This window comes from Trachurus japonicus, chromosome 4, assembly GCF_045865225.1.
Source record: "Trachurus japonicus isolate A0001 chromosome 4, Traja_1.0".
Taxonomy (NCBI): Eukaryota; Metazoa; Chordata; class Actinopteri; order Carangiformes; family Carangidae; genus Trachurus; species Trachurus japonicus.
Window position 1 is genome coordinate 9,863,187 of NC_140910.1, and position 21,084 is coordinate 9,884,270.

General features: G+C 39.8%; 1 protein-coding gene across 3 annotated transcripts in view; it reads left to right on the forward strand.

The window, feature by feature from the left end:
* Positions 1–21,084, forward strand: part of naaladl2 (N-acetylated alpha-linked acidic dipeptidase like 2) — a 557,200-nt gene that overhangs the window by 149,362 nt on the left and 386,754 nt on the right. For all 3 annotated transcript variants that reach the window (XM_085773820.1, XM_085773822.1, XM_085773821.1), the window contains one exon: positions 2,369–2,448. The gene's annotated coding sequence lies outside the window, so the exon portion shown is untranslated. The remainder of the gene's footprint in view (positions 1–2,368; positions 2,449–21,084) is intronic.

Genomic DNA, 21,084 nt, shown 5'->3' on the forward strand with positions numbered 1-21,084 from the left:
TCCCTTCCACTGCTGGTCTGTCTCCATTAGCTGTGACATTTCTCAGAGATGTGAACGACAGTATATAGCAACTTTTCTACTTGACACCACATTTCCCCGCCTGCTGCAGAGGTGGGGTGAAACATGTGCATTTGCATATCATGGACAGGATGGATTGCAAAGACATGAACCTCAGTCTTAACAGGTATTACCCTGCAGGCTTTCTCCTTAGGTTCCTGTCAAGTTATTATGACTTCATTTGCCTGAACTCGACCAGGCTTGGCACAGAGGACGCAGGAGTCAACTCAATCCAACTTATTTTCTTTTATTTCACTTTTGTTTTGTTGTTGAATCAGTCAGGTTGATAACCTCAAAAGAGAAGAAACAGAAATTAGTTTCAACACTAATCAGGATACACGCCATCAGCTCTCTGTCTTAAATAAATTAAGATCCATACCTTCAATCAAATTAATCTTACAATTTCATATCTTAAGAGAAAAATAAATGAGGAAGTGACCTAACAAATAATATTTTTACAAAAATAAGCCGTCCTCTGAGCTGGACGGAAAATATTGATCTCTATGCACAGCCAGCAACCGGACGAGTGCGCAGGGACCGTCTCCAAATTGCAATACAAGAGCAAGACGCTGCAAACAAAAATCAATAACTCCACTGTTATACAGTACAGAGAATCTAAAATCACTACACACCTCAACGGTCTCCTCATGGTCATACAGCTCATACAGTCCTCATATCCTGAGGACGCTATGAAGTCTCTTGGACATGCCTGTCTGTTATATTATTTTCATTTCTCTAATTGTTTAATCTCTCTAACTTTTGCTCCTAATAATAATAATAATAAAACATATGTTAGCCTATGAAAAATGAAAACACACAAAAGCAATGAAACGGAATTGTTGAGCCGACAGCTCCTATAGAGTGCCGAAGCAAAATGATGTATTGATCCCGGAAGTTTAAATCTGTGAATATCTTTCCAAAGTGTGGCACTTTTACTCATCTCGTAATTACGAGATAAGGTGTTTTTTTGTTTTTTTGTATCCAGTGAATGCAATGTGCTTCTGTGCTTAACTGTTTTTGTTACAGTATTTACTGTAACTCACCGATGCTTTTTACTCTAAATCAGTGCTTCTCAAAGTGTGGGGCGCGCCCCACTGGTGGGGAACGGAGGCATGACAGGTGGGGCGCGACAAACGGGAGGACATTTTCAATTTCATGCCTATCTTACTGTAAATGCTATTGACAACAAAGATAATTCACTCTAAACAAAACAGCCAAACACAAACAAAGTAATAATGAATAGCTAGAATTATTAAAAATCATTAGGAGACCGGGAGAAAAAATGTAACCTGGAACTAAAGTGCAAAAACAAGGATTGACATCGGGATGTTAATTGCAGCGGGACAACAAGGTAGCAGCAGCAGCAGCAGCAGCAGCAGATAATTTCTAATAGAGACTGGCTCTCTGAAGCACCGGGAACAGCGCGGAACAGAGACCGCTTCCCTTGTGTAGTTCAGACCAGTGGCCCTGCAGCAATCGGTTCCGGCATCTGGTCAATTTTGTGCGCGAGCCGCGAGCGAACGCGTCAATCTTGGCAGGAAGTCACACATGAAACAACGAGAGAATCCGGTCAAATGTCAAAATAAAGCACTTTTCAAAATAAAACACAGATATGATCACAAATGTCACAAATGTGATCATATTTGTGTGCGTTTTATAGCTTATGTCAGACTCGAGAGAGATGAAAACACACACACACACACACACACACACACACACACAGAAACGCACACTTCTCAGCTCAAAATTGAGCATGACTTGAGGCAGTTTCAAGCCTGCAACCCCGAGGATGTGCAGTGCAAAACAGGCACATTGCAGCCACTAATGCAGGGAAAGTTCACTTGTTCATGTTTTTTTGCACAGATAGCAAATGAAACACTGTTTCATTATTTGACTACTGTAGCCTACTTTTACTTTTCGTTTTTGATCTGCACTTTTATTTTCTCTTTTTGAACTTTGTGTTATTTCATGTTTTTGATTTTGACTCATGAAATATGACTGATATACTTGGTGCTAGTAAGTTCAATAAATTTGAAGTAATTTTTGTTGGGGCGACGGGGGGAAGTGGGGCTTGAAAATCTTTTTCGTCATTCCCCACTTTTAACAAGTGGGGAATGACGAAAAAAGTTTGAGAACCACTGCTCCAAATACTGATGACTGATATAATGCAGCGCTGAAAAAAGGGCTATTTTGGCAGCAAGTGAAGCAATCGAAATATTTAAATGTATACAGTATTTTCACAATTTTATGTGGGTGCTTTTATTTTTCTAAAATATGTATATATTTTTTTTCTCTCTGTCCCCACACACAGCTCTGTACATTGCTCGGCCTGTGCTGGTGCTCCTGCTTGTTTCCCCAAACTGGGAGTGGTCCAACTCAGGACAACTACAGGTAATACGCTGATTTAAGATAATTTCCTCATACAAGCCCACATCAAAACTATCCCTTTAAGGCTAACGCGATGAGTCGACAAGTATGTTGGTATTTTTCATACATTGTGCTGTTGCATGTCACCCACTGTGTAATGTTGTTTCTCATGACTGCAGTCGATTGCTAGCAGTAACAAAAATGGTGATAACAAACCACACTAACTCACTCCTGGTTGTGTGGGAGGTGCCACTAAATGGATTGCCATGGATCACCCTGAAGGTCATCGCTCTTGAATGAACAATGAAACCCTGAACAGCACCACATCCACTCTGAGTTCTGTGTATGTCATCTCTTCAAGGCCTAAGTACAGCAGCAAATCTCTTGCAGAACCCACTTCTATCCAAAGTCATTACATCTTGAGTTACTAATTCTAAGTATGGCAAAGTTGTAATTCCTCATCTCAACAGCCACTTGTGCAGTCCTTCCAGCTTAATACACAGTCTTACACTGCATGTTCCAATGATGTTCACAGCCCTCACTGAAAGGATGATTGGCAGGGCAGCTGCCATATACAGTATCTCCAGCTTTCCTAACCAGCAGCATAAAACTTCCTGATCAAGGTCCAAAGATAGATTTTTTTGGTCAGGATATCAAGCTACTCACCCAACCCTCTTCTTGGGACTAACAATAGCAGGGTTGCCTGCAGTCTTGACTTATCATACATTTGTTTGGGAAATGACATAAGAAATAATATTAGAAAAGAAAAACCCTATTGTCATGGCATACACTGTTTCTTTTATATCCATTATTGCACATCTGAGCAAATTGGATTGAATCATGGTGTCTTCCATTCTTGGGCCTCTCACCAAATAACTATTGTCCCTGTGTATACATTTAGTAAATGCACTGAAGAAATCACTGGTCAAATTAGGATAATGTATGACTCTCATGCTCACCTCTATTGCCATAATCCCTATAGTCATAGGGGTAGGTTCATTACCTTTAATTATCGGTGCATGTTGTTTTGAGATCCGCGGGGCAGAGACGCGAGCTGCGCAGCTAACACAATGGAGGTGAACGGTAGAGGTCCCCTGTCAGTCATCAAACTCATTAAATACACAATCCAACAACTCCAAAAAACTCCTGTGGACAATTTGTGACCAGCACATTCACCACACTATGAAATAATAATGTAACATAACAAGATTGATTGATTTTGGAGGCAAATGCATAGCCGGAACTACATTCCAGACAAGGCTACTGGGCGTTGTGATTTCAAAAGCACGAGTAGTTCAGATTATTTGCTTTGTGTGTCATAATGTTACATAATTATACATGATTATTTTGTGGTGAATGTACAGGTCACAACTTCTTCACGAGAGGGCTTTGGCATTGTTGGATTGTGTATTTGATGAGTTTGATGAGGGGCAGGGGACCATACCATTACCTCAATTGTGTTAGCTGAGCAGCTCGCGTCTCTGCCCCGCGGATCTCAGAACAACATGAACCAGTAATTAACCTACCCCTATGACTATATAGGCCAATTTGCCAAAATGTTTAACCATTCACTGAAATGCTTGTTGTCACCTTGAATCATAATAGGAAAGACCAGGAACTCAAGTCTTTGTGCACTCAAACCCACATATCTTCATATCGAAATTACCACTAAAAAATCAAACAGATACATTATGTACTAAAAGACATGCCTTAGCAAGGCTCAAAGGAGTTACTCTGTATATTTTTGTTTAATCAGAATGACCACTGGCAGGGGGGCAATTTATTGCCCTTGGGACCTAAGTGGGTTAACCATGGGCTGCCATGCCATGACACACTTATGTCAAGAGGCTTTAACAATAACTGCTTTGATGCATCTTATTTTGTGGACAGGGGTATTTCACTGTGGCTAGATATCGCTCTAACATTGTATTGTTGTTGTTCTTTTCCTCTTTAAAATGTCGTTAAAAGCTTACAACACTCAACAAGAGTGCTGTATAGTGGTAGAAATATTCTCTTATATTCTCTTCACCTTGAAAATAGCTTGGAGGATGCTCAGTGACGAAATAAGCCTTTCCTGTTTGTGTAGTTTTATATGTTGTATTGTTTTTATTCCTTGTGGTGTACTGTTAGTTGTATTTTATTTATTATGGACTACGGATGAAATTAGCAGCTCGGCTACAATCCAGCATATTTACTGCAGTATTTATGTTCATTAATATGCACTGTCCCTACTCAAATAAAATATTTATTATTATATAAGAAATAGAGTGAGGGAAAAAAAACAAAGTATTTTATATGATGATTACTTTTCATCATTATTTTGTGGCATCTCTGAAATGGGGCGGTCGTGAATTTGAAAATAAAATTGTCTTAAGGTAAAAGATTGACTTGTGTAGCTCATGAGATCAATGACATCATAGAAAATGAGATAAACAAGAGTCATCCCCCAGGGCTCTCTTGGGGCTGCTGGGACACTAAGCTGTATGCACACACACACACACACACAAATATCAAAACACATGTTCTCATATGCACAGGCAGTTAAATGTTCATGTTTCTTTTTTTTTTTTTTTTTACAGATTACCGGTAGTGAACATGTATATCAGAAAGGTCTTTTGCTCCCTACACTCTCTCTCTCTGTGCTTGATATACTCAAATCCCTAATATTAGGAACCTTCCATGACATGTAAGGAGTCTTCTGACATTGCAATTTTCCACTCAAATGGGGAAGGAGAGAAGTCCAAGAAGGGATTACGGTTTAAGAACACTTCCCTGGCCTGTGCATGAAGCATATGGTGTGTATATACCATATGTCTACTCGGTGTTTGTGTGTGTATGTGCAGAGTGTTGATTTTGCTGCGTTTGTGGTTTAGTAGCAGTGGTCCACTCATTTTTAATCTCTGTCAGTTTTGCTCCACAGGCACCATGGTCACGCACAATCTATTCAGTCCTGTGCCATGTCACAAACATGCACACATGTATGCAAACACTCACACACACCATATCTCTTCCATTCAGCACTGTACTATTTGGAAGGCAGCGAACTGTGTCCTCCAGGTTTGGACGTCACAGTGACTGAGTTTTTGTACAACTATTGCTTATAAACTGCTGATAGTCAAAATTAACAGGTGATGGGCCATCTACAGACAGCTGCCACGTCTTGTCAGAGTGCAGAGAGAAATTACATGACAGTTAATGATGTTGAACCTGAAGGAAAACACCTACCACATCTCTGCAATCAGGCAAGAAGGACACAGTCACCAAATTATCCAAATATCAGTGCTGCTGCAATATATTTAATTATAACTGAAGTGAGACAGCTATGGAAAAAAATGCGGTAAACAAGGGGAATATAAAATTGCTGATATATTTGAAATGAATAAGTCACATAATTGGTTTGTAGTTCCTTTTTTTTTCTTCTTCTTCTTTTTTTTACTGACCTTGACAATTTCCCATCTTCTGTTTTATATAATTGTAAATCAAATGTATTTTGGTTTTGTCAGGCATACATCTCAAGAAAATCAAGACATTTTTGGGTAATTATTTGATCATATATATATACTGTATACACACACACACACACACACACACAATATCTAACATTCTGTTAGTGTTTATGATTCCCATGTAACACCATTAGTGGGTTGACCTTTTTTTTAATTTGGTTTTGAGTTAAAGACCGGGTAAACCAAATTCAGAAAAAAAAGAGAAAAAAAAGTATTTTTGTCATTCATAATTTCATTGTGGAGCTAGGCCTCAGAGACTGTGTTTCACCATCTCTGTGTTCAGGATTTAATGGGCGTAACGCGGCCCTAATTAGCACGCACACACAGCAGCGACGTGTCTCCTGGTGTCTAAAACAGTCAGCATCAGTCATCCAGCTCCAACAATTTAATAATCAACCGACATTATTCCCGTTTCCATCTCGTTCCCTGGCTCAGCACGTTTCATCCATTTGCATTGTGTGAGCGAAAAAAAAACATTTTAGCGGCGGCAACAGCCATACGTGTTTCTGATCCCGGCTCCAACGTGTTGTTTTCTCCCGGTCTTCTCCCACTGGGACAAGGCCCGCTGCTCAGTTCGGACGCGGTGTGTCATGGGCTGTCTGGACTGGTGGTCTGGACTCGGTACCAGGTCCAGAGATGAAAAACTAGACAATGCAAATGGATGAAACACGCTGACCAGGAACAGCATGGTGGATTATTAAACTGTTGCAGTTGGATGACTGATGGCTTCTGACTGTTTTGAACACCAGGAGTGAAGGTAAGAAATATTTCCTGACGGTTTGATCAGCTCTGTCAGATTTGACTGTGGTATTAATAACTTAAGACACATATTTATTCTTGGTTTACCCAGTCTTTAAACATTCCAGTTATCACATAATTTGATCAACATTCATGTTTCACACAGGACACAATTGCAGTACCTTTGGAGACGCTTCAAAGTCTCAACTTGCAACTAGCATTGTTATCTAGTCACAGTTACAGTTCAGTGGCTCGATGTGATAACCCCTGCACAGTTCCTTACATTGTCATGAGTCTCAACAGTAACCTACTTTGCATTAACAGAATACATATTTGCTGAAACATTGTAGCTTACTTACTCCCTCACTACTCTGCTGCTAACATGGCTATTAGTAAATCTGATGGCCACCATCGACAAAAACCCCTGTTGACCTCAGTGATATATTGGCTGCAAAAGCCTCAGTGTTCTATTCAATGGATAAATCATCCATGTAATAACCTCCAGGGTTAATTGAGAATATACAGACCTAGATAAACTTACACTTGAGATGCTCTTCACATATCTATCTAATGATTGTCAATTTATTTATCAATCTGACATCTAATTTATCTTGATGATATCTAGTAGACTATCTGACTGTACTACGCCTCCTTGATTTGAGGTGCTTTATTAAAGATTTAATATTATGTAGAACTGGTAACAGATAAGCAGCGTTACCAATTTGCTGTTAATTGTTTGTCGTAAATGCTCCAAGACTACAAATTACAAGAAAACAAACCTATTAAGCTTGGGCCAAATGAAAAACAATTTGTTTGGATTTTCACCTTTAAAATGCTGATAATGACTCTGAAATGATTAATGCTTGCAATTTAGCTGCTGTGCAGAACAGAACGGCTCGCTGCTCTATACAGAATAAGAACCGAGGGAGCGAAAGCGAAAGAAAAAAAAATTTAAATGAAATGGCTCTAAATTGGAAATTTCCAAGGAGAGGAGAGAACTGTGCATCCAAGAGCTGAAAGCAATTAACAGAATCAGAAGACAGTCTCTGTGGCTTCTTGAACTCTGATTAAATGTTCTGATTGCCAGAGAAATCACTCTCTTAGAGGAAGATCCATAGCTGCCGGTACTGTAAAGTGGTCAATTGGTAAATCCATTATGCCTGGACACAGAGCTGTTTTTAGGCAAACGCTCTTACAGATATTGTTAAAGATCAAAGGGTAGTATTTCACAGATGCTACTAACTGTGAAATAGCTACAGGCTTTGCTCGGTGGATCTGTGGCCGCCCCTGGCTGATGGGTTGCAGGCTTTTTCCCTTACATTTGCCTGTGTCCCAAGATAAATGTGGCACATAGCTTAGACATTCAAGACAGTAATGCATCTAACTGTCCGGCCATCTGTCTGTCTGTACTTCAGGTAATCACAGCTGCAGTAGCTGGTCTCCCACGGGTCTTACACCTGAATGAAAGGCCATGAGCTAACAATGGATCCAGACAAATAAAATTTTCATGACCTGGCAAATTAAGGAAATGGACAGTGGTGCAGTTGGAGTGCAGGGATAGACCTGATGGAGGGAGGGCTGCTAGTGCTTGCTGGAGGATTCAAAACTCACACATGAAGCAAAAAGGCCCAATTAAATATTGCTCATTACATTATTCATTATGTTTTTGTTTTTTGTTTTTCTGTGCGAAAGCTTTCAACCTTCCCAAATGGCTTCAGTGTATCTACCGTCTACTCTGCAGTCGACTACACTCACCACAGGATTATGATGTAACATTTGATTTCATCCGTTAAACTTCAGCAAGAGCAACAGGAAAGGCCTAACAACACTGAAACTTACATTCATGTAAATACTTGGTGCATCCATTTGCTGCATTGACAAAAAAACAATCCTACTTTATCATTGTCCTCACCGTCATTGCTGGGATGCTCAAGGTTGGCATGTATCCCAAGAGGCTGTAAGACAAGAAGACACCTGGTCTTCGTTAATGAGATAACACACATCCAAACAGAAACATGTTCTATTTATCTAACCTGCAGCAGAGGATGCCTCAGAGGAGCTGTATTTTTGAGGAAATCATGGACATATTTTGTCTAAATGAAAGACATCTCTTTTAACTTCCACTAACCCCATAACAATTGTACTGTCTGAGAGCTAAACTGAGCTAGCTAAGTGTGCCCATTAATATTCCTCAAGTGCACACAAGACTAAAGACAGTAGTCAAAATAGTTTGAAATATTTTCATCAGGCTCTGTCGAGAATACACATTTTGGACCACATCACACACCACTGCTAATGCAGTATAGTTTCTTGACATTGAATTTGGATTGCCTATTGTGCAACTTCTGCAACGCAGGAGTGTGTGTGGCTACTGTCACACTGGACGCCAGCGTCAGTAGAATTGAATAGTCCTCGGTGACCTATGCCTTGTGATGCCTCCAGCGTGGATGCACGGCAAGTTGAGTGGCATTTCCATTTTTAAAGGTTTTGGGCGAGGGTTGAGCCTTGAGCCTTTTTCTTTTTTCCTTCCTTTAAAAAAAACATAGTCAATCACATAATTTAACTTAGATGTAAAAAATGCATTCACCATACAAACAAACAGTCTTTCCTTACTTCCCCCTCACAAACAATGACATTTCCTTATTTCTGTTCGGTCAGCTGGGTGGACTGGAGGTTGACCTTTCAGGTAGACTACCACTGCTGATAGAATGGCTTTGACTGTCATGGCTCCCATTAACCTGCAGTTCCTGGTTTCACGGGGCTATGGCTCAGTTATGTCAAGATAAAGTAAAAGATCATCCAAAGGCTTGCACAGGCCCTGCTCTACTCTCTACTCTCTAATCAAACAAGCATGCGACATTCAAACAGTGAGCACGGACATGCATGCAGGAGATTAGAAGCAGGAGAAAGAAGAATGAAGAGTGGTTACTGTAGAAGACGAGAATGAGGGCGGTTAGGGAAAAGAGTGAACGCATCCTGGCCGCTATGTTAATATGCTCAGTGGAGCATTTCTGAAATGAAGAGATGGAGGTATAAGTCAGTGACATTTTCATTAATTTGTTGTCAGGTAGATCCTCTCCCCACCGCTGAGCTTGACATATAAGGTTGTTTTCTCACACATTTCAGATGACTTGCTCAACATAGAACAGCGGGGCTTGACTAGAGGAAGTACTGTAATAGACCTGGTGTGAGATCTGAACTGGCATGAAAAAGATGGAGTACACTTGCTAAAACCTGGCATTAGCATGTTATCTCATTATTGTAAAGAAAGTGATTTAGCTGCTTACTTAGAGTGAAATTTCTATGTGAATTAAATGTAGTCTAACCTATAGAAGAAAAAATGGAGTGGGTACAATATTAAAACCATGACTTCTTTTACAGGAAGTCATTTCCTATCTCCGGACATCATGTTCATGCTTTTGTATATTTGTCTAAATGCATCAGTAGCTCGAAAAGAAACTGTAAATGTCACTTTTTTGTGGTGCCATAATATTATGGGAAGAGCGGGTGGCTGGCAGCTGTGTGAACATGTAGGTAAAGGTGTTCTCAGTTCACAGTTTGGACCTGTGTAACCTGTCAACACACGCAACGCAGGCCACATGTTCCTGGTGTGATGGACAGGGTTGTTCAACTTGACTTTGACTGACAGCTTTCACAGACAAATCCACCAGAGTTAATTAAACCAAATGTGTAGGTCATGTATGAAAACACCTTTCAAATTCCTGTTAGGTATGATGGAGCTGTGAAGTACAGATGTGAAGGCCGCTGTACACCATTACTTTAATCTGCCACTGTGTTCTGAAGTCCACTAATTTCCCAGCAGGCACACAGCTGGACATTAACATTCTCCGATGTTTGATTGAATGTGCTATAGATTGTGATGTCTGTTGGCCAATGTCAGCATCAAGACGTCTAATGCCAACAGCATGTTGATGTAGGACACTGACGACAGCTGACATTTATACTTTGTTAGTTTTAAATTTGTGAATTGAAGTCCAATGTCTTCCAAAGTCTCATGCCAACACCAGGTTATCATATTAAATATAAAATACTGGCATGCTATTGTAGGTTTAATTCAATTAAATTGTATGTTATTTGTATAGAACAAAATCATACTTAGAAGGAACAGAACCTTGGCAACAGGCGGGGAGGAAAAACTCTTTTTAACAGGAAGATCCCACCAACAAAATGTTAGGTTTAGACATAATTTAAGTTCAAACTAAATTCAACACAAAGAGTCCTATTTATTTATTCATTTAATTATTATTAAAGGTTAAGTTTATACAAGCCAAGTGCTAGCCTTATACGATGATAGCTTGATCAATAGAACACATGCAGGCGTGGACCACATTGTTGGTACCTTTCTGTTAAAGAAAGAAAAACCCACAATTGTCACTGAAATAACTTGAAGCTGTCAAAAGTAAAGGACTAAAGGACATTCTCCCAGAAGCATTGTTGACAAATGAGACAAAACTGGAGCTTTTTCATCCTAAACTGAAGCTTTTTGGCAAGTCACATCAGCTCATCATACACAGATGCAAAAATTAAGCATACAAAGAAAAGGACACTGTACCTACTGTGAAACATGGATCAGGCTTGGTCATCCTCTGGGGCTGCTTTGCTGCACCTTGTACAGGGCGTCTTGAGTCTGAACCCTGTGCAATGAAATGTCGAGACTATCAAGGTATTCTGGAGTGAAATGTGCCACCCAGTGTCAGAAGGCTCAGTCTAAATTGCAGGTCAGGGGTCCTCCAACAGGGTTATGACCCAAAAGTGAAGTGGCCTTCTATGAGCCCTGATCGAAATCCTATTGAACATCTGTGGACGGAGCTGAAACATGCAGTCTGGAGAAGGCAACCTTCAAACCTGAGACAGCTGGAGCAGTTTGTTCACAAGGAGTGGGTCAAAATACCAGTCAACAGGTGAAGTAGTCTCATTGAGAGTTACAGAAATCGTGTGACTGCAGTGATTGCCTCAAAAGGTTGTGCAACAAAATATTAAGTTAAGATTAGGTTAAGGGTACCATCATATTGTCCAGGCCAGTTTCATTAGTTTGTTTTTAAAAATAATCCTGTTGAACTGCAATTCAAAAGCAATGTCTGATTTTTGTTCAGACTAAATTCAACAACAAAAAAATCAGTTTCAAGTTATTTCAGTGGGTTTTTCCTTCTATAACCGTGACGTACCAACAATTTTGTCCACGTCCATATGGTTATGTTTTGCTTGTGTAACATCTTTGGAGCATGTGTCTTGCCCCCCCCCCTCAAAACAAACAAACAAACATAGAAATTATTCATTTGTGTGTTACTCTGATTTGTCTATTATGTTCTCTTCTTTTTAATCACAAGGTCTTCTGTGGATATAATTGACCCTGACCTGAGAGAGTTTACACTTAGATATTAGAAATAGAAAAATTATTATTTTTCCACCCTCTCCTGTCCTCTGTGTTCTTTCGCAACTTTAACATCACCACAAAAGTAAGGCTCATTATTTCTCTAAGGCTTAAAATCAAAGGGGAGGATCATGTTGAGCACATTTCCCTTCGTACCTTACTCTCTCTCGTCACTCACTCCTTTTATAGCTGTATCCTTCCCCGTACCTCACCACCCCCCTCATCCATACATCTCCCAGCAAACCATTAATCTTTATCCTTCATCATTCTGTCTTTCACTCTTCTTCCTATTCCTTATCTCTGTCACTGCCATCAGCACCATTCTGTCTTCATTTACCAACACCTCTCCTCCTGTTGAGGATGTGCACAAGTCAATTTTCACATGGATGTGTGTGAAGATTCAGACATTTCTTTGAGGCTTTGGCAAGCGACACAGAATTTCTCCCACAAATGGTCGACTGGAATTTCTTAGCAATCATGTAGATGATAAGAGAAAGAAGATCCGTACACTCAGTCATTTTGATTTTGTTGCATTTACTTCATGCTTCCTTACACTTAACCAGACTGTGATGCTTTTAAGATGTTACAGAAGAGCATTGATGAAAACGCATGACTTTCTGAAAGTCAGTGGCAGTGAAGGTGTGTAATGCATGACTTGGTTAAAATACAGTATAAATGCAATAAAATGCCCCCTTTGTTGTACACCTGACATTTCCTCCGACCTTCCATGAGACTTTCAGTGTTCATCAAACCTGTTTTGAAAATGCAAAATTAACTCAAGATGGGAAGATGTAAACTGCTGAGGGCAGATGTGGATAGAACATCTCTGAGACAGGTCCAAAACTCCTCCCATGCCTAAGCTGAGTTTGTTTTGTTCAATATACTATTACCACTGAATTTCAGTTAATAACATTTGTAGCTCTCGTAGTGTGTTAATGTTTTTTGTACTTTTTAATTCAGTTAATTTCTGAAATTACACACAGGAAATTGTTTTTCCTGTGTCGTCCGGCCTAACCTTCCAATCCGGCCCGCGACTGAGTTGTAATAGTTTACATCTTGGTCTCTGTTTGTATGCGCCTGTGAGTCAATGCACTGGGACACGGGAACACACGCATAATGTGTGTCTGTGAGCCCCTGTACTGGGATAAGGAAATTGCGCATCCAGAGTAAACATCCAATCACCATGCGCGGAAGTTTGGGGAGCTGGGTGGACTGCAGGGTCTTCCCTGCCTATCTGCAAAGGCGGGCTGCCTACAGTAGGTGATTTTGGACGCCACCCTGGTTTAACCATGTGTGCATGCATGGGGGGCCGTTCAGATGTATTGTCTTTTGCGCGCTTAAACCCATTCTATGTAGAGGCGCGTCATGCATGCTCATTACCGAAAAGTGACGTCATAGTGGCGCATATTTGATGCGACGCCGTTGTTTTTTCATGCATGTCTGCGGCGCACAGCTGCACCGACCTGCTTCTCCCTCCGGTGTTGTGTCCCGGTTCCCCCTCGGGCTGTGTCTTTCCTACTGTTTTCCACAGAGCTCTGCCCCATTTTAAAGACAAAGGAAGCCTGTGTATGGAAAGACGTTGCCTCCAAGATGTAGAATGTGTATTATAGAAGAGAAACACACATTTCAGGGCCACTGAGTTGTATCATCAGAACAGACCTTTCCTGTGATTGTCAGCCTCCATGCATATTTAAGCTGAAAATCACAGGGCATGTCTGTTCTGAGGATACAAGTCAGCAGATATGTGTAGAAATGAAAATGACATGCTTACAGGAAAATAAAATATGAACAACTAGATTATCAGGCAAAAAGTTGAATATAATTTAAATCTTGGCCTATTTGAATGTCCGGCCCCCAAGGTGTCTGTTGAGAAAAATTACGTCCCTTCGACAAATATAGTTGATGACCTTTGTATACTGTATATCGCCTGTCGCAAATGAGTTAGAAACACAATCTAAGTTTGTAATATATTAATTTATACGTCTGGCAGTTAGTTTGGAAACAAAAAGGAAAGCAGGTGGGGGGAGATTAAAGCTTTTATCAGTGTCAGACCAAAGTGCAAGTCTCCAGCTATAACCTGCAAAAGGTTTGTACCTGTGTATTAATACAGAAACGTCTGTTGGAAAGATTAGTTTGTTCATTTATTTTCCAGCACTGCTCTCCAGTATTCCATTATATTTAAACTCACTTCAACCACACGTACCCGTTATCACACTTGGTTACTACCCGTGACCCTAGATGAGGGTTGGGATGCTGAAAAGTCTCAGCTCCTCAACCAATCTGCTAATATGCCTTTATTACTGCTGACACTGCAGGAATTAACATTTTTTACAGTCTCCTGTTCCACTCAACTCGACATACGAGACCCCAACATACTTGAGTTAACTCCTTCACATATGGCTGCAACACGCTCCAAACCCAAAAGCAGCAAGCTACTATGCAATGTACTGTGGTGTGAGAAACTGTATCAATCAATTCTGAAATATGAATAATTTTTATTTGAATATTTATCTAACTCCCTCTTTGGGTGAGGTTAGGCTCAGGTTGTCCACTATCTATTCCATAATCACACCTTCTCAGCAGCCACCCTTCCCTCCATCTCCCTTCAACTTGCTTCCTTCAGTTCTCCAGCATCCATCCTTCAGGGTTTTGATTAATTTTCCCGTGACTCCCTTGTCCCCCATATTCCATCTCAGCTTTGCCTCCCCCCTCTTTCTCCAACTCTTTCCCTCTTCAATCTTTCTCATCTTCCTCTGTCAGCACTGTTGAATTCCCTCTTCCACTTCCCATCCTATTCCTCCTCCATCTTCTCTTCCTCATTCCCTTATCCCCCTCTCCTTCCCTCTTTCTCCTGGCAGGGGAGTGAAGCGTCCTGTGGCAGAGAGGATGATTCATGATTGACTGGCAAGGGAGAAGGAGACATATTAATCAAGAGGCGGCAGTAGAGCTCTGCCATAATGCAAATGGAGTGTTAATTGAGTGCTGGATAGCTTTGAATAATGGCTTAGGCTTTTCACTTCAATCAATGCACATCATAACAATAGGCTGACAGCGTGCTTTCACAATGTAGGATACATCCCATAACGCCATAATGTTTTTGTTTTTTTTTTCCAGTTCTTTGTTTTACAATAACAGGGAAGGTTGGCTGTTTATGCCCACATATTAGAAAGTAGATGTTAATTGAGGGATATCACAGGTTATTGAATAGACTGGAGGTTATTCTCTGCATCTGTTTTGATATGCAAGTGTGAAATGAGATTTGAAGATGAAGGCAGTCAAATGGAAGGGAATGATGATATTGTGTTTATTCAGCATGAGGCTAAATAAAGAGAAATGAGCTGCCACAAGTTTGGCATTTGTTGATAAGAAAATACTGGCAGGCTTCTTTATTTCATTTAGTTTCTGTTGGTCATGAAAACTGATCATTTTTATCTTGTAGCTCATATTTTAAAGGGGTAGTTCACCCAAAATTGAAATTTCACACATTATCTACTCACCCTCATGTCGACTAAGGGCTAGGAGAAGTTTCAGAGTCCTCCGTGGCTTCTCTGAGTTACAGGGGGTCTCGGCGTAGCAGTGCATGTCCATATAACCGTTGCAAATGGATACCAACTGTCTTCGTAACAAAAAGACACAGCAAAAAACATCCAAATACCTCCATGCTGCTCGTATGTAATGTCCGTCTTGTATTGATGCCCCGAAATGCAAAATTGTCCCGAAAAAAATTAAATAAGTCTATATTTCAAGCTTGTTTGTAGTGGAAGCTTCTCAAAGCTCCTCTTCCCGGTTTGTCAAATTTGGACGAACCAGCGTCTGTCCTCTTCCCAGTTCGTCCAAATTTGATGAACTGGGAAGAGGAGCTTCGAGAAGCTTTAACCACCTGTGCTGTTCTGCTCAGCACAACTAAGACTCGACGAAAACAAAGTTGACCAGTTACTGATAAGGTTTTTTTTTCCTCTGAGTTAGGAAACCAAATTGGACTTTAGGTTTAAATCCTCATGTTGACAAAAACTCAAATGTAAATGAATTCTTATGTTGACCTTTGTCTGCTCAAAGAAAATCGATAACATCTTAATGTGAAAGAAGGAACGCATCCCAGACAAGAAAATATTTCTAAGCATTAAACATTTCACATAATCCTTATAAGTGAAAGTAATGTGAAATGTGTATATATGCTGGATTAGCTCTTCATCTTCTTGGTATAAAACTGTGTTTACACTTTTTTTGTCCTGTTCTGCCTCAGAGTGGCTGAAAAATCAATTATTATGGTATTAAGGCTATGTTTACACAGAAACGATCTGAACAGAAAACGCAAAAGTGGCGTTGTGTTCTCACTTTTAATTCTGCGTTTTTTGGGGGAAATCTGTGTGCACAACGTGGTGCAAAAATTTGTGGAATTTGATATTGTGTGCACACCAGGCAGCTAGGTAGCAGTGTGAAACACTGGCACATGCCTGTGACGTAAACATTTTTTAGATTTCTGCTCTGGAGGGTGGTTTCACTTTTTTGCATTTCTAAGCCCCAAAAATGCTGTTGCCGTCTAAACGAAAGGCACATCCGATAAAATATTTTGTCGTTTTCACCCTTGAGCGTTGTCGTGTAAACAGGGCCTAGGATCTAATACACTGTTACATCTTGTTTGTAGAAGTAGTTTTATCATTTGGCCATAGAGCTTCTGAGAGGTTCATGTGGTTCTGGATAGACTTTCAGTCACTGAATAAACAGGATAAGCTGCTGGATTTGAGTGTGGCAATAACAGTGTACATATACATCTGTGAGAAAACAAACCAAAATAATTAAAGAAAAAAATGAAACAAGGCATATACCCAGATCCAAAAACCTTCTTCACTCTATGTCAACAAACATCTGGCATATTATTACTCCCCATCCACAACCCCCACTCCACCCAATCCCTCACAGGAGACTAATAGACTCATTAGCAGTCTCCAATTGAAAACAGAATGCAGGAACTGACTGAGCATTGGTGACGCTATCCAGCGCTACTCCTAATTACAAAGCACCAAGCTGCTAAATGAGCTCTGCTGAGGGACTCTGTGGGGAAAACAGGTTCAGCAAACATAGGATCTAACATGCTGCAGAGAGGTGCTTCATTGCCATTACACCGGAATCCACAGGATTGAGTCAAGCTGAAAGGTTAAAAGAAGACTAGGTGTCACAGTAAGCATGGCTGCCAGTAACTGTTTAAAAAACAATTTTTGTAACAGGGGAAGGAAGGACAATGTGGAGAAGATAATATTAGGCAGTGGTTATAACAAAGAACATGTTTAATCAATTGAACACTGTGTATGCAGAGATAAAACACTGAATTGTTCACATATGTATTTGAAATCATCACAAAATCATCATTGTGTTTTGTAATTTGAAAAAATAAAAACCTAAAACAGCGGGTACAGCAGGTAATCAAGTCCAGTAAAAAAAATTCCCCATGCATAACTTTCAACATGGTGAGATTCATTTATAACTGATGTAACAGAGCACTTATAGTCCTAATGTGGCTTCAGAAATTGCTGCTGATTTGCCCCAGTGGTTGAATGTGGTAAGATAAAGAAAAAACCTTCAAAGAGTGCAATAATGAAAGAGATGTGTGTAATCTTGACAGTACACCTCCAACAGCAAGCAATCCTTTCAAACTCTTTGTATTATCAACTTGAAAACTATTTGCTTTTGAAAACAGGTGTACTATATAAGCACTTTGATCTGCACCCAAATCATGGGGAAAAGTAACATTACAAAGGAAAAGGAAACATTGGCTTTGGATGCAGCAGGCAGCAAAAGATGAATGCAGCAATGTAGAAGAATAAAAGCAATGGAGACATGTATACATTGCTGAAGTAGTGGATCCATTAATCTTGTCTACATTCTCTACAACCTTCCCTAATTACATTGAATCTGCTTTGAAAGATGTGAGCTGAAACCACTAATCATACTGAATGGACTATGGAAAGACATCAACCAAAACCACTAATCTATTGCCCTGCTGATTTCTTCTGCATGTGTTCACACCACTTTCAGTTCTAGGTTTTTAAAATCAAGTAATCAAATCTGCTGCCCTGTGAATAGGATGTAAGATCATAATCAAGCTAATAAGGGCAAAGCTAAGCTTTTTTCCTTCAGTTCAGATCATTTTACCTGTATTTGGATGCATTTAAGGGTAAAGTTTAACAATGTTATCTCTATATGAATCTGTATTATGACCTGGGGCCGGCAATGTTTTAGCTGTCTGCATAGCACAGTCTTACTGACTTGTGTCTTTATTGCAAATGAGGAAGCAGTGATACGTCTCTGAGTTGAGATTGAAACAGGTGTCAAGAGCACGGCTGTTGACACATCTGACTGTATCATAATTAGTTTATTATCAAGCTATCTGTTTCAGAGGCAGGTCTTCAGATCCACTGATTGAAACACTGCTGGGCTGACACTGCATTTTCCACTTCACTAACCCCCTCTCTCTCCCCCACTCTCTCTCTCTCTCTTTGTCTATCTTCCTATGGCACTCAAACACACAAAAATATTCCTATATAACTGACAGGATTAAATTAGCACGTTAATAACCTGATGTTCATCAAACACTAATTCCAATAATGAACCCAAAACGAGATGTTTAATTTCCTCCTGCTATGACAATTGAAGTACATTATGCTAATGAATATGGGGGGTCAGGTTGGACGGTAGAGATGAACCACAGTCAAACGGCAGAAAAGCTAAATATCTGTAAGTTACCGAATAGTAAGATATTCATAGAAATACCTTTTTACCTTTGGTTAAACAAGACCCAGTGGTGACACTTAGTTAAATTGTTGAGTTAAGGAAATAATGTAAGTCACCTTGATTATTCCACTAGAAAAACATTGCTACAGTAGTTGAGTTTATCAGCTGAAATACCAGATAGACACAGACTCTGTTGTTCGATGTTGTGTGATGTAAAGGTCAATCATAGAATTTCAGTTCACATTACAAAGACATTTACCAGCTGTGCTTGTATGTATTTGCTAAGTCAGTTGCATTACAAAAAAATTCATATCAATATTTCTGTTGTTGATGTATCATGTTTCCTTTCTCTGTGACTTTAAAAATAACACATAAAGTTGCTTCTTCAGGGAGAAGTATATGTGATGGCTATATGGCTTTAAAAGACAAAATAAGTAATATGGTATGTTGTTATTATTTTGTATATTAATCCGAGGATACAATAATCATTGTCAAATTCCCAGGCCTTCGTACTGAGACATGAATACACACCTAGTATATGGGTTTGGAACTATTTTAAACCATAGATTTAGTGCACTCATATTTGTAGCAGCACGTGGCTTAATAAAGCGGACGGCATTTCTGTAGCAGCCGGTTATCCAGTGCAGTAGCATGGCTAATATGCATGATTTAAAACTGTTTTTGTGCAACATTGGCACTCCAAGGCAGAGGTGAATGATAAAATGTATACCAGGTTTTGACTACACTGACTACAGTTGGATGTAGAATCCAATAATTATCTCTTTAGATGTTTTGCTGGGATTTGTTTACAATAAAAAAAATACTGACATCACACATCAATTTGTAAAATAAGTTGTGGTTGCTTTGGATATCCAAGCACATTTTGTCACATGTTTCATAAACCAAATCTTTTCCATTTCCTGCTCTAGTATCTGATTGGTTTGAAGGCCCAGAAGTGGTCATCAGAGTAGAAAAGAGAGCCGTGCATACATACACTGATTTTTATTTAGAAGTCAAAGCACCAACCCAAACATTTTTGCTGTTTTGTCTTAATGGATGCCTGCGTTTACAAATGTGCAAAACAATTTTCTGCTATTTGCAGAATCCAAATTGGCAAACCAATCAGATTCAATCACATTATCTGTTTGGTTAAAATGAAAGTCAGAGGAACAAGAAAAAAATATATACTATATATCTCAACTTGGCATCATTGCATACATCTGCTGTTTGTTGATTTTCTGCTGGTTGTAATTATGTAGGATTGCATTAACAGTAATTACACTGATGCTCAGTCATGGAGTGAAAATGACATCTCACTGCAAAGGCATAGCTAGTAGTTAAACTGAGATTAGCAAGCCTTTATGGCTTTGTGGTACATCATTGTAGGGAGAGCAAGTGTATTTGTCAGTGTGTGCATGTGAGTGTGACGTATCTAACCTAAGGTAAGGAGAATTGATTTCTGAGATGCCACAATAATTACATTTCATGAGAACAAATGGATTTGAGAAAGGACAGGGACTGTGGGCCGGTCAGAATGTGCCAAGAAATATCTGCAAACCATTTTTAACAGCTGTGACAATCAAGGTCACATCTTCAGCAGTGTGAAACCAAGCGGACTAACTAATCAAGACTCTCCGAGGGTTAAGATTTGCCACATTATTGGAGGAGCATGGGAGGTTATGAAATCATCAGTTATCTAACCTCTGCAGGGGACAGCTGTATGATGGAGCCACAGCTCCCCAGAGTTTTGGGGGTTAGCTGGCCACAGTTAATGTCCCCAGGGACACAACAATGGCTGCACCGCAAAAAAAAAGTTTCATCACATATTGAAGCATTCTGAAATCTTGCAGCACAGTCTTGTGTTTTGTTTGGAAATACCTTGAATTTTAAAGATCCAGGACAATGTCTCGTGGAATCAAACATCCTTGCTCATTCCTGACTATCTGAAAAAATCTAATTTAGCAACATATTTAAAGGCTTGAAGAAGCTTTAAAGCCAGCTGTAACTTTTAAGTCTGCAAATGTCAGCAGTAAAACATTCTGACTTGCATTACAGATTCTTTAAACTGTGTTATGTTTAGGCAACTAAAAAGGCTTTTATAAGGCCTCAGGAGGGGTATATAGGCATATACCAGGCTACTATGAATCACCATCTCCTCTTACGTTTGGCATTCTGGTTGCCAGGTTATGAAATTATATCAGCAGGACAGATTTGTTATTCTTGCTGACGAGAGCAAAGCAAAACAAAATGACAGCAGGTCAGTGGTGTTGTAAGGTTACAAAGACCGATATTGTA